At 36.9% G+C, this 12,500-nt stretch overlaps 1 protein-coding gene across 1 annotated transcript in view; it reads left to right on the top strand.

The window, feature by feature from the left end:
* The first annotated feature begins 2,100 nt into the window (after positions 1-2,100).
* The window catches only part of LOC126271995 (pre-mRNA-splicing factor syf1 homolog), a 118,667-nt gene continuing 108,267 nt past the window's right edge, over positions 2,101-12,500 (top strand). The window contains exon 1 of the mRNA XM_049974478.1: positions 2,101-2,721. The gene's annotated coding sequence lies outside the window, so the exon portion shown is untranslated. The remainder of the gene's footprint in view (positions 2,722-12,500) is intronic.

The following is a 12,500-nucleotide window of genomic DNA, read 5'->3' as shown; positions in this document are numbered from 1 at the left end:
AAGCCTCACAAAGAAAAGAGAATATTGTATTTTCAGTTGTTAAACGACTTCTAAATCTGAACTGTACATTTGATAGCAAATTATGTGGAATAAAATGATCAATTATCGTTACATACTCAGCCTTTTCAGCAACTTTAGCAAACACTGATGGCATAGATATAGGTCTAAAATTGTCTACATTATTCCTTTCTCCTTTTTATAAAGCAGCTTTACTACTGAGTACTTTAATCTTTCAGGAAACTGATCATTCCTAAAGGAAAAATGGCAAATATGCCTAAGTACAGGGCTAATATGTGTAGCATAGCACCTAAATATTCTGCTAGCCATGAGAGTCTTCATTCTTCAGTGACTTAATTATTGACTCAAACTCCCCCTTTTCAGTATCAGGGACCACTATTTCAGTCATCAGTCTTGAAAAAGGCATTTTCCAGGAGAGGTATATGATTCCCTGTAGAAGCAAAGTTTTTATTTAATTCATAAGCAATGCTCAGAAAATGATTGTTAATAGTGTACATATATCTGACTTATCAGTGACAGAAATATTTTTAGTCTGAACTGACTCTATATCATCCACCTTCTACTGCTGACCAGACACTTCCTTTACAACTGCCCACATAGTTCTCATTTTATCCTGTGACTTAACTAGTCTATTTGCGAACCACATACTCTTTGCCTTCTTAATAACATATTTAAGCACCTTACAATACTATTTGTAATGGGCGACTGTAGCCAGATTGTGACTACTTCTAACATTTTGATATAATTCCCACTTTGTTCTACATAATATCCTTATTAAACTAATCAACCATGCAGGCCATCTTTTACTGCCAGTAGCTTGTTTAGAACTTTTTAATGGGAAGCAAGTTTCAAAAAGCGTGAGAAATGTCCTAAGGAAAGCACTGTATTTGTCATTGATGTTGTCAACACTACAAACATCCTGCCACTGTTGTTCCTTAACAAGGTTTAAAAAACTCTCTATTGCCATTGGATTAGCTTTTCTATATATTTTTTAATTACGTATAACATTCGATTGAGTACAAAAACCTCTTAGTGTTAAAATTTGTGCATCATGGTCTGAAAGGACAACCGCCATTTTACTAACAGAATGCCTCTCTTATAATGAAGAATGAATAAAAATATTGTCTATGGGTGTGCTACTGTCCCCTTGCAACGTGGTTGGAAAAAACTCTAGCAACACCCTTGCAAGGTCGTATACAAAATTAATACTGAAGTCACCAAATATACCTAATTTTTTGTCCTCCCTATAAAGTGAACCAAGAACCCTCTCTAACTTGAGCAGAAATACTCTGAAGTCAGAGTAAGGAGGACGTATAAACAACAACAACTAGAAGTTTAGTTCCACTAAATTCAACTGCCCCTGCACAACATTCAAATATCCATGAGACGTCTATGGACACAAACGGAAACTGTTTTTTTTTTTTTTGTACATTGTCACTACCCCACTCTGCAAGGAACTCCTTGAAAAACAGCCAGCTAATCTGTATCTTGTAAAGGAAGTCTCTGAACTGTCATATTATTTAAGTGGTGCTTTGATGTACCAATAATGTCAGAGTCAACGTCTACAAGCAGTTCACTAACTTTATCTCTAATAACTCTTATATTTTGATGAACGATGCTAATTCCTTCATTGCTTGGATACCCGACCATCTCTGAAGGTGATTGCTTAGTCAGAGGGACTTAACTTTAAAAAGGGTGCAGCTCTAACACCAACTACTGCAGGAATTTTCCCATGAGTGATACCACCACCACCCTCTACACTGTCACCTTTAAGCTTTGCCAGCCTCCTCTTCCCATACTTATTGAGGCGTAGGCCATGCCTAGTGAAACCCGATTTACTGATAGACTCAATTTGCATTATTGCGATATGATCCATGCCCTCTGTCATTAACGCCTTCTCCAATCCGATTTTAAAAGCCTAATAGCCACATTAAGATGAGGCCGATCATGAACCCGAAACAGTTGCTAGAAATGCACATTAATGCCTCCGGTTTAAATAGCTGTCTTTAGTAGGACACCACCTACGTCATATTCCCCGTCCAAATCAAGATTATACCCTGCTCCACCCACAATCATTACCTTACACTTTTTCGTAAAATTCCTACATAATTCCCCAATGCTCTTAGTCAACTGAGCCAACCCTGCACTAGGCTTCACAATGCTTGCAACCTGGTAATACAATGCACTGTAACATGGAATCCGGGTGTCATCGCTGCACTGCAATTTCAGCTTTCACGCCTCTTTTGATAGCATTAAGTTCACGTGGAACGCCGACTGATGCATGTTATCTCTGACTGAAGTTTTTGTTGTGTGACTTGTTTGTTTATGTTTGATGGTGGCGGGGTTATGATGTTTACAACGTTTGACAAAGTGCGATTTTTAATAGTCTTTTGATGACGTGTACTTGTAGGTGTACATAGAAATCTAGACAGCCTCTGCATCGTAATCGTGGCACTAACAAATGTTTATTGTGGAAATGCATTTGGTTGTGGCCCTGTTAGGACCCGTAAAGTTCTTGCTATCGTAGTTGTGTGATTTCAGTGTACAATTATATATTCGTGGATTTGCTTGTCGAATTCAAACCTTGGAATATTTGTAGTGGTTTCATATGCAGGAACAGGCGCTATTATGTCGTCAAAATTATCAGCTTGAAGTGCAGTGATCCTCGTAGAGACGTACTGTTGGATGAGTTAAGCAACTTCAGTAAGTACCACATCAAAATTACAAACATGCATTTGAAATGAGGAATCATACAATAAAGTACGATGTTTTATTGGTTATGTGTAGCACATTGCATGAATCAGGTGGATCGACTGTTTTTCCTATCTTTTGTACTTCAGAAATGAGATATTTGTAAATTTCTGTAACACTATGAACTGCATGGAATAGAGATAAAAAAAAAAATAAGTGCATGAGAAAGATAAGTAATGATGAGAAGACTCTGGCATAACAATGTTGATTTAGAAATTTCATCTCCTATATTGAAGTCCACTCTGAATATCTGATCACTGTCAGCATGTCAAATGAACCAGTGGTAGACTCCAATATTTTTATAGAAATTATATATCAAATTATATACAGGAATTGTAGACTACTTGAAAATAATTTGTTTCAAGTAGGCCTACATTAACCTGCTAATTAATGACACTTGCATTTCACATATGATTTGCTGCTGTCTCTGTAGTCATGTATGTGGTTACTTAAATAAAGCTTGCAACAGCTAATGCACTTTCTCAAGATAAAGATTTATTCAGGTTATGGTAAATCTTTTCTGATGAGCGGATTGTGTAGGGCCTACATATCATTAAGGATACAGGGTGGTACTTTCTCAGCTCAAAATTAGGCCTATGTAAAAATTAGCACCTATTTCTTTCAAGCACTGTTTATAATGTATATGTTTTACATATTTGTTGTTGAGATGAGGTAATGCAGCACATTTTCTAAAAAAATTAGAAGTATTTTCAATAATTTTGAGCCTGTTTAGGGTTATTAAAAAATATAAAGAAATTGACGCATTTTTTCCAAAATGCTTCCTCAAATTGAGGTACCATTTAATCCGATGTTATACATTTGAAGGAGACCAAATTTTTACCAGATATGCATGACATGATGGCTGAGATACTAGCCCTATTTAATTTCACATAATATTTATATTACAAGGATAAAAAAATCTCACATTTTAATTTTTATAATTTTTCCCTAGTAAATATGTTTTTTTTATATTTTAGTTGGTTCTGCTATAAAGCTTAGGTCTACTACATAAGTATGGACTATTGGAAGTTACAGAAAAAAAGTTAGACCAGTGCTTTATAAGCTTTAGGAAATGTTTGTATCTGAATTCTGCAAAATACAACTTGCGAGAAATTGCAAATTAAGATATGAGTCCAATCAAACTCTACCTCAGAACATTCCTGACGCATAGTCTTCATCCTGCAGCATTTCTTCATATTCAAGCTTCCTCTTGGCATTCCTTTTAGCACTTCTTGCTTCTTTGGTAACTCAAAGAGCGAATCTGGAAATACGGAAGCGTCCGATCCCGCCCGTCTGCTTTGACCCATGACGTCACAAATATGGCGGAAACGACCATAAACCACGATTCCAATATATCGGTATGTACACATTATGAGAACGAAAATACATCGAAAAACAAACACGCACAGTTTCCACAAAAAGCCTAATGACACTAATAGAACAAGCGCGGGAAATGGGGTGTTTTTGGGTGGGAGGCAAACTAAATATAAACAAATTTAGACACCCATCCCCATACAAAACCACACAAAACGGCGAAAAAAAAAGCGACATCACAAACCTCCCCAAATACCACTAAACACAATATAATCTGGAATCGGACACTTCCCTTGACCTATATTGCTCAACAGCAGCTCCCGATCCCATAAATTAGAATAGAACATTTCCCTTGGCCTATATAGCACAAAAACATCTCCCGATACCAATATCAACATACACAGCCACACATTGGGATCGAACACTTCCCTTGACCTGTGCACTGTTAATTTTATCCGTCATATCCATTCCTGTACAAAAACTACAACTGATTAATTTCACTAAAATTTCCACACGATCTACAGGCCAACCACTCTAAATTAACCTTCACACAAAATTGTTAACTCACTGAAACGAATTCCACTACAAACACAGCTGACACTCGAACAATTCTGGATAATGAGCAAAAGCAAACTGACCCCATTACACCACACTAACGAAAAGCCTGAACATACCAGCAGAGATCACAACAAACCACAACACGCCGATATCTACAAATACATCACACTCACAAGCCAAACTCCACACCGTCATGACGTCACACACGACAACACCCGTACGTCATGGGTCAAAGCCAACGCGTGAGATTGAACGCTTCTGTCGACCCGTGAATCTTTCAGCTTCATGCACCCATTGTCTGTCACACCTAAGCAATTAATGTCCAATATGAGAGCCACATTTTATGCTTAAATTTCTCAGGACTCCCAACATCCCTATCACTCCATCATTTAAACATATCACTTCATCTAGTACACCAACTTTTAATGTATTTAGCCCTACCCTTCTTGGGTAATGTTTCCCATATGCAATGGTTGAAAATTTCATTTGTATTCTGAGTGCCCCCATGAAGACATTTACTAAGCAAAACAGAGTAACTCAGGTATCTAAATCTTTCTTTTTTCTTTTTTTTTCAATTTTTGGTAACCACACCACGAATCTGCTCCTTTAGGAAAAGTCCGTGAACAGGGTGGTCATCTGTGGACAACTTATGAAAGTAGGTGGCCCATACAGATTTTCTCATTGCTGTAACATCATTCAGAGGTGCAGATCATCTAATGGCCAGTCCATAATAACTCTGAAGAAGGTCTTTTTTAGTTTCTGTCAATTTGCCTCTGCCAGACAGAGAGTTTCCATCAGATACCAACTTTCCTTTCATTTCTCTTCGTAGCTTCCTCAGGCTAGCACCCATCCTCTTTGCACATGTCCACAACGCTTCAGTTTTGTTACCATAAACACTGAACTCATTAATTTTATTGAAAGCTTTAGAGTCCCCATCGCCTAGGCACTTCGTATATCTAACGTTATAAACGGCCACTGACCTCTGAAAAATTTTTAGAGCTCCATCACACTCCGTACCCTCACTGTAACCATCCTAATCCTTTGAACACTGATGTTCAATATGTCCTTCAGTGTTACCATGGCAGGTAAGCATTACTTAGATAAGCACTCAACATCAACAACTTTTCCATTTTCCAGAGAAGTAGCATTTACAATACCATTCAAGGAATGATGTCCTTGGCGTTGCCATGTCCCATCAAGTGCAACAGCAGTGTCCCTGGTTGCACTAATATTTACCGTTTCTTCTGCAGCATGTTTCATAGATGCTATAGACACAACCTTCAAGACACCTAAAAGTATTTTTATGCACTTGCTGAACCTACTGGGAGGAGGAAGGTCCATCAAACCACAAAACATATGAGCAGCCTTTCTTCCTTTTCCTATTGCACGCATCGCCATACACTAACTTCAAATTCACATCATATGAATTATGCACAATGTTTGAAGTAATTTTCGACGTAGATTTATTGCACGCTCTACAGAGAGCAACTAATTTTGACGCTAGGCTCTTCCTGCTACTTTGTTGTTCAGTTATTTCCAGACAGCGTACACCATCACATTGTTTATGCCCACATCAACAACAAATCCACTGCAAACAGTGTAATAGTTAACATAAAAATTAGAATCACCAGGAGGTGTGCCATGTGGGAGTTTCTTCCCTGAAGAACTGATACCTAGGTTACTTTCAACAGTGTGACTTGCTTTCTTTGTGAAATGGTTACCATGGAATTTCCTTTTATTGAATTTCTTGATGTGTGGCATAGTTCATATTTATTGCACACTAAAGGATATGTACTTCCACAAATATATGTAGCACTAGAGCAACAATTATTCAATAACACATGAACAAACTGCATCAGTGAAACAAAATTAAATACTAGCAAAGATAAATATTTACAGACACTAGAAACCTGCATTGTTACCAACATATACATGTACCACATGTATAATCACTGGAAACAGAAAGTTCGCAGTTCTTTTCGAAATAATGGTGGTTTCTGTAACAGAAATAAAGGGGTGTGGTGGCATACATGACTGTAACTTTGGTACATATAGATCATATTTCATCTGAAACCCTATAATGTATATATCAGTGTAATCAGGAAAGACAATAGAATTTTGTCAAGTCACATTAAATTTCGATTTTTCCACAATTTATAAGTACCCTGTATCCTTAAAATGGAGAAATACAATTGCTGTTAACTGTACTCTGTCTTGAATAACTTATTGTCTAGTAAACAAATATCATTACCCTGACACGTTTTCCCAGCCATGCGATGTCTTAAGGATACAGGAATCTGGCATGGGTGACTGTGGTGCACTATTTGTAACCTGTTGTGGTGTTGTTGTTGTTGTGGTCTTCAGTCCTGAGACTGGTTTGATGCAGCTCTCCATGCTACTCTATCCTGTGCAAGCTTCTTCATCTCCCAGAACCCTCTGCAACCCACATCCTTCTGAATCTGCTTAGTTTAGTCATCTCTTGGTCTCCCTCTATGATTTTTACCCTCTACGCTGCCCTCCAATACTAAATTGGTGATCCCTTGATGCCTCAGAACATGTCCTACCAACCGATCCCTTCTTCTGGTCAAGTTGTGCCACAAACTTCTCTTCTCCCCAATCCTATTCAATACTTCCTCATTAGTTATGTGATCTACCCATCTAATCTTCAGCATTCTTCTGTAGCACCACATTTCGAAAGCCTCCACTCTCTTCTTGTCCAAACTATTTATCGTCCATGTTTCACTTCCATACATGGCTACACTCCATACAAATACTTTCAGAATTGACTTCCTGACACTTAAATCTATACTTGACGTTAACAAATTTCTCTTCTTCAGAAACGCTTTCCTTGCCATTGCCAGTCTACATTTTATATCCCCTCTACTTCGACCATCATCTGTTATTTTGCTCCCCAAATAGCAAAACTCCTTTACTACTTTTGTTGATATTCATCTTATATCCTCCTTTCAAGACACTATCCATTCCATTCAACTGCTCTTCCAAGTCCTTTGCTGTCTCTGACAGAATTACAATGTCATCGGCGAACCTCAAAGTTTGTATTTCTTCTCCATGCATTTTAATACCTACTCCAAATTTTTCTTTTGTTTCCTTTACTGCTTGCTCAATATACAGATTGAATAACATCGGGCAGAGGCTACAACCCTGTTTCACCCCCTTCCCAACCACTGCTAACCTAACAAGTTATATTACTCATCTCTCTTGATTCCAGCATACACCAACTTTAACCTTCTTTAATGACGTTCATCTCTTTGTTTTTGTTCTTGTTCTGGCTGACTGCCTGTTATATACCATAATTATTTTGTGATCTTTCATTTCCCTAGTCCCAGTCCATAAACTCAGTATAATGCTCAATGATGTGATGGGCATGTCAGGACATCATACAGAATGAATGGTGTCAAATCTCTTCTCTGAAATCTACCCAGAACAGATCCACATTGAAACTGGTATCATTGATCGTAACGCAGTTGTAACAACAGTGCAAGTACGAATGGCACTAAAACAATTCAGAATGTTTATATCTTCAAAAAACTACATAAAGAGACCATAGTGTCATTTTTCCAGGAGTATCTTTAAAAATTCAGCCATGGACAGATGTATGTTGGCGAACTGTAGCTTCACTTCGTTAGAATAGTTGATCAGTCATTAGATGCATATGTACTTAGTAGAACAGTTCATGATGGGAGGTATCCTTCATGGTAGACATCTCTGTAAAGAAGCTTGTAGATTAGATTAGGCCTAGTTTTTCGTTCCATAGATCCATGCTGAGGAGATCCTCATGTGGGATGTAGAACATGTCAATGTTTTTTTTTTTTAAAAAAAGCTGAAATAACAATATTAATAGTATGAATATATACAATACATCATTTGTTACTATTAAAAAATTCGTCAATGGAGAAGAAGGAGTTGGCCACTAGTAAGTCTTTCAGGCTTCTTTTAAACTGATCTTTATTTGTAACTAATTTTTTTATGTTTGCTGGCAAATGATTGAAGATGAGTGTTCCTGAGTAGAGGACCCCTTTTTGAACTAAAGTAAGTGCTTTTAAGTCCTTGTGCAGATTATTTTTGTTCCTGGTATTGTAAGTATGAACTGAGCTGTTTGTTGGGAAAAAGAGATATATTATTTAGGACAAATTTCATTAAGGAATAAATATACTGAGAGGCAGTAGTTAGTATACCCATTTCTTTTAAGAGGTTTCTACAGGACGTGCGTGAATTTACTCCACAAATAATACAGATTACACGCTTTTGAACTGTGAAAACTTTTGTTTGACTTGAAGAGTTATACCCCAAAATATTATAGCATATGATATTACGGAATGAAAGTATGCAAGCTTTTTCATTTTTATGTCGCCTATGTCAACTAACACTCGAATTGCAAATACAGATTTGTTAAGGCGTTTCTGCAGTTCTGTGGTGTGCTCCTCCCAATTAAATTTATTATCAAGTTGTAATCCCAGGAATTTAAGCTTATCGACCTCTTCTATCTGCCCTTCTTCATACTTTATGCGTATGCTGGGTGGAAACCTCTTACAGGTTCTGAATTGCATATAATGAGTCTTTTTGAAGTTTAATGTCAGTGGGTTGGCTTTAAACCATTTATTAATATCCATGAAAATATCATTAGCAGATCTTTCTAGAATCAGACTCGACACAATATTTATTGCAATACTTGTGTCATCTGCAAACAAAATGAACTCTTCTTTCTGGAAGTGTAACTGATGAGAGATCATTAATGTACACAAGAATAAGCAATGGCCCTAAGATAGATCCTTGTGGGACACCACATGTAATTTCTTCCCATTCTGATTATGACTGATGACTTAATTCACTAGTCCCTTGCACTGACACCCTTTGTTCCTGTTAGCGAGGTATGACTTGAACCATTTTGCAGCACTGCCTGTGACACCATAGAATTCTAATTTATTTAAAAGGATGTTGTGGTTCACACAATCAAGTGCCTTTGACAAATCACAGAAAATACCTGCAGCTTGTAATTTGTTATTTAATGAATTGGGCCCTAAGTACATTTTCACTGTAGGTGTAAATAGCCTTCTCGATATGAGAACCCTTCAGAAACCCGAACTGTGTTCTTGATAATATGTTATTTGTGGTCAGATGGTTGAGAAGCTGCCTGTACATTACTTTTTCAAAAATTTTTGAGAATGCTGGCGAAAGTGAAATCGATCTGTAGTTTGATGGTATCTCTTTATCCCCTTTCTTGAATAGAGGCCTAATGTCTGCATATTTTAGCCAGTTAGGAAATGTCCCAGTTATAATTGACTGATTACACAAGTAACTTAGAATTATACTAAACTCACAAGAACATGCCTTAATTAACTTTGTTGATAATAAATCGTAACCACCAGAATGCCTTGTTTTTAAAGATTTTATTATGGAAGTTATTTCTTTTGGTGAAGTGAGTGACATATTCATGTACCTGAAGCTATTTGTAAAGGCTAGTTTCAGATATTCAAGGGCATTATTTACTGATCCTGACAATCCCATTCTATCAGTAACAGATATAAAGTCGTTTTTAAATAGATTTGCCGCACTGTGCCCGTCGGTTATTAATGTGTCGTCTACCCTTAATGCTATTTGCTCCTGTTCCTTTCTGGTTCTACCAGTCTCCTCTTTCACTATATCCCATATTGTTTTTATTTTGTTCTCTGCCATTGCTATCTTCTTCTCGTAGTGCATTTGTTTAGATGTCTGAATTACTTTATTTAATATTTTACAGTAGTCCTTGTATTTAGCTAAATAATCAGCATTGGAGCTATTCTTGGTCGATAGGTACATTTTCCTTTTTGTCTTACAGGAAATCTTTATTCCTTGTGTAATCCATGATTTTATTATAGACTTCTGTTTAATTTGAGTAACTTTTAGAGGAAAACAGTTTTCAAACATTGTACTGACATTGTTCATGAATGTGTTATATTTATCATTCACGTCATGAGCACTATAAACATCTTTCCAGTTCATATCTTTGAGCAGTTTTCAAAAACACTCAATTTTTGGTTGATTGACTACTCTCCTGTACTCAGATTTAGCAGTCTTGATAATCTGCTTAGAATTTACATCTAAAACAAGGAGTTGCCTGTCATGTCTGATAGTCCATTTATTACAGGTTTTATGTTATGATTAGTCTATAAAAATGTTATCAATGGCTGTCCTTGAGAATTTAGAGATCCTAGTTGGAAACAAATTCTTTGTTTCTTCCTGTTAAATAACCCAAAAGAGCTTGTAGATGATTTCTGAATAGATTATAATTTCCTGCAGGTGCTGGGTAAATAGTTACTATTGTATAGGATCTGTTATGGAACTCAACTTATGTTGCACATGCTTCTAGATGCTGCTCTAAACAGAATTTGTTAATGTCAATGTTCTTGAATTTATAGCAGTTTTTAATAAATGTGGCAACTCCTCCTCCATCCATATCTACTCTGCAGAAGTAAGAAGCTAGCTTAACTCCTTAAATGTCTAACATATCCATACCAGTGGTCACTTAATCTTCAGAGAGGCAGATTATGTTAATTTGGTTAGATGAATTTATTTCATCAATACAAATGAGTAGTCAATCAACTTTATTTCTGAGTCCCGGAATGTTCTGGTGTAATAAAGGTAACTTATACTGCTCACTAATGGGATTATAACTGCTTTGGCAAAGATGAACTGGCAGTTTCTGACTACTTTCTGTTTAACATTGTTTACATGGAGGCTGTATGCTAAAATCTGACTCTTGTTCATCTGTTTTCTCAAACTGAGTGTGTCTGCCAATCTCTCTTAAAACTCGTTTTCTTTCCCTCTTTCCTATCATAAAAAAGGCATCCCTCTGACACATGTGACCACTGGTATTTTACCACTTGTGACAGTGTCCCCCCTTAAGTTTTCTGCAATCAACCCAGACAGTATTCCCTTCCCTTTCCTATTGAGGTGAAGGCCATGCCTAGTGTGGTCCCACCTATCAATAGCATCCACAGGAGTCAAACCAATATGGAACCCTATATCTGTCCTAAGCAACCACTCCAACTCCAAGTTCACCGTCCCGACGTAAGAGTTCACAACTACTGCACAATAGTTGTAAAACAAAAACCAAGAGTATAGACTGAGTGATGAAATGGGCAATATTAAAAGGCAATGAGTGAATCCTTCAATGACTAGTGTAGCAAAATCTTATCAAAAGACCTCTTGTAGAGTCCAAATAAATTTTGGTCATGTGTAAAGGCTGTCAGTGGTACTAAAATCAAGTGCCTAGCAGATGGTCATAGATACACTAATACTCAAATTGGGGCTAACGAAGCTAAAGGAGAAATTCTGAACTTCATTTTCAAAGGAAAATCCAGAAGTATATTGCCCAGTTTGATTCTTGCTTCATTGCATAGTGAATTATGTTGATATTATAATCAGTGACGTTGAGAAATAGTAAAAATCATGAAACTCCCATCAAAACTCCAGGGCCTGCTAAATCTCTATTAGATTAAAAAGCATTCAAGGCTTTTAGCCATAGTATAGAGTAGATTCTTCAATCAAAAAACCTGTGCCTAGTAGTAGGAAGAAAGAAATCATATGTTACACACATCTACAAGAAGGTTAGTGGAAGTGATCCACAAATCTTCTCTCCAGTATCTTTGACATCCATTTGTTATAGAATCTTAGAACTAATTCTGAGTTCAAACATAAGGAGGTATCTTGAACAGAAGGACCTGTTCTATGTCAACCAGTGTGGATTCTGAAAACATTGGTCATGAAAAACCCAAGTTGCACTTTTCTCACATAACTTCCTGTAAGCCATGGATCACGGCAGTTGGGTAGAGAGAGTATATCTTTATTTCCAAAAAGCT

The sequence above is a fragment of the Schistocerca gregaria genome, chromosome 5 (genome assembly GCF_023897955.1).
Source record: "Schistocerca gregaria isolate iqSchGreg1 chromosome 5, iqSchGreg1.2, whole genome shotgun sequence".
In the NCBI taxonomy this organism is placed as follows: domain Eukaryota; kingdom Metazoa; phylum Arthropoda; class Insecta; order Orthoptera; family Acrididae; genus Schistocerca; species Schistocerca gregaria.
The sequence above is the reverse complement of the archived record's forward strand: the minus strand, read 5'-3'. Positions and strand labels throughout refer to the sequence as shown.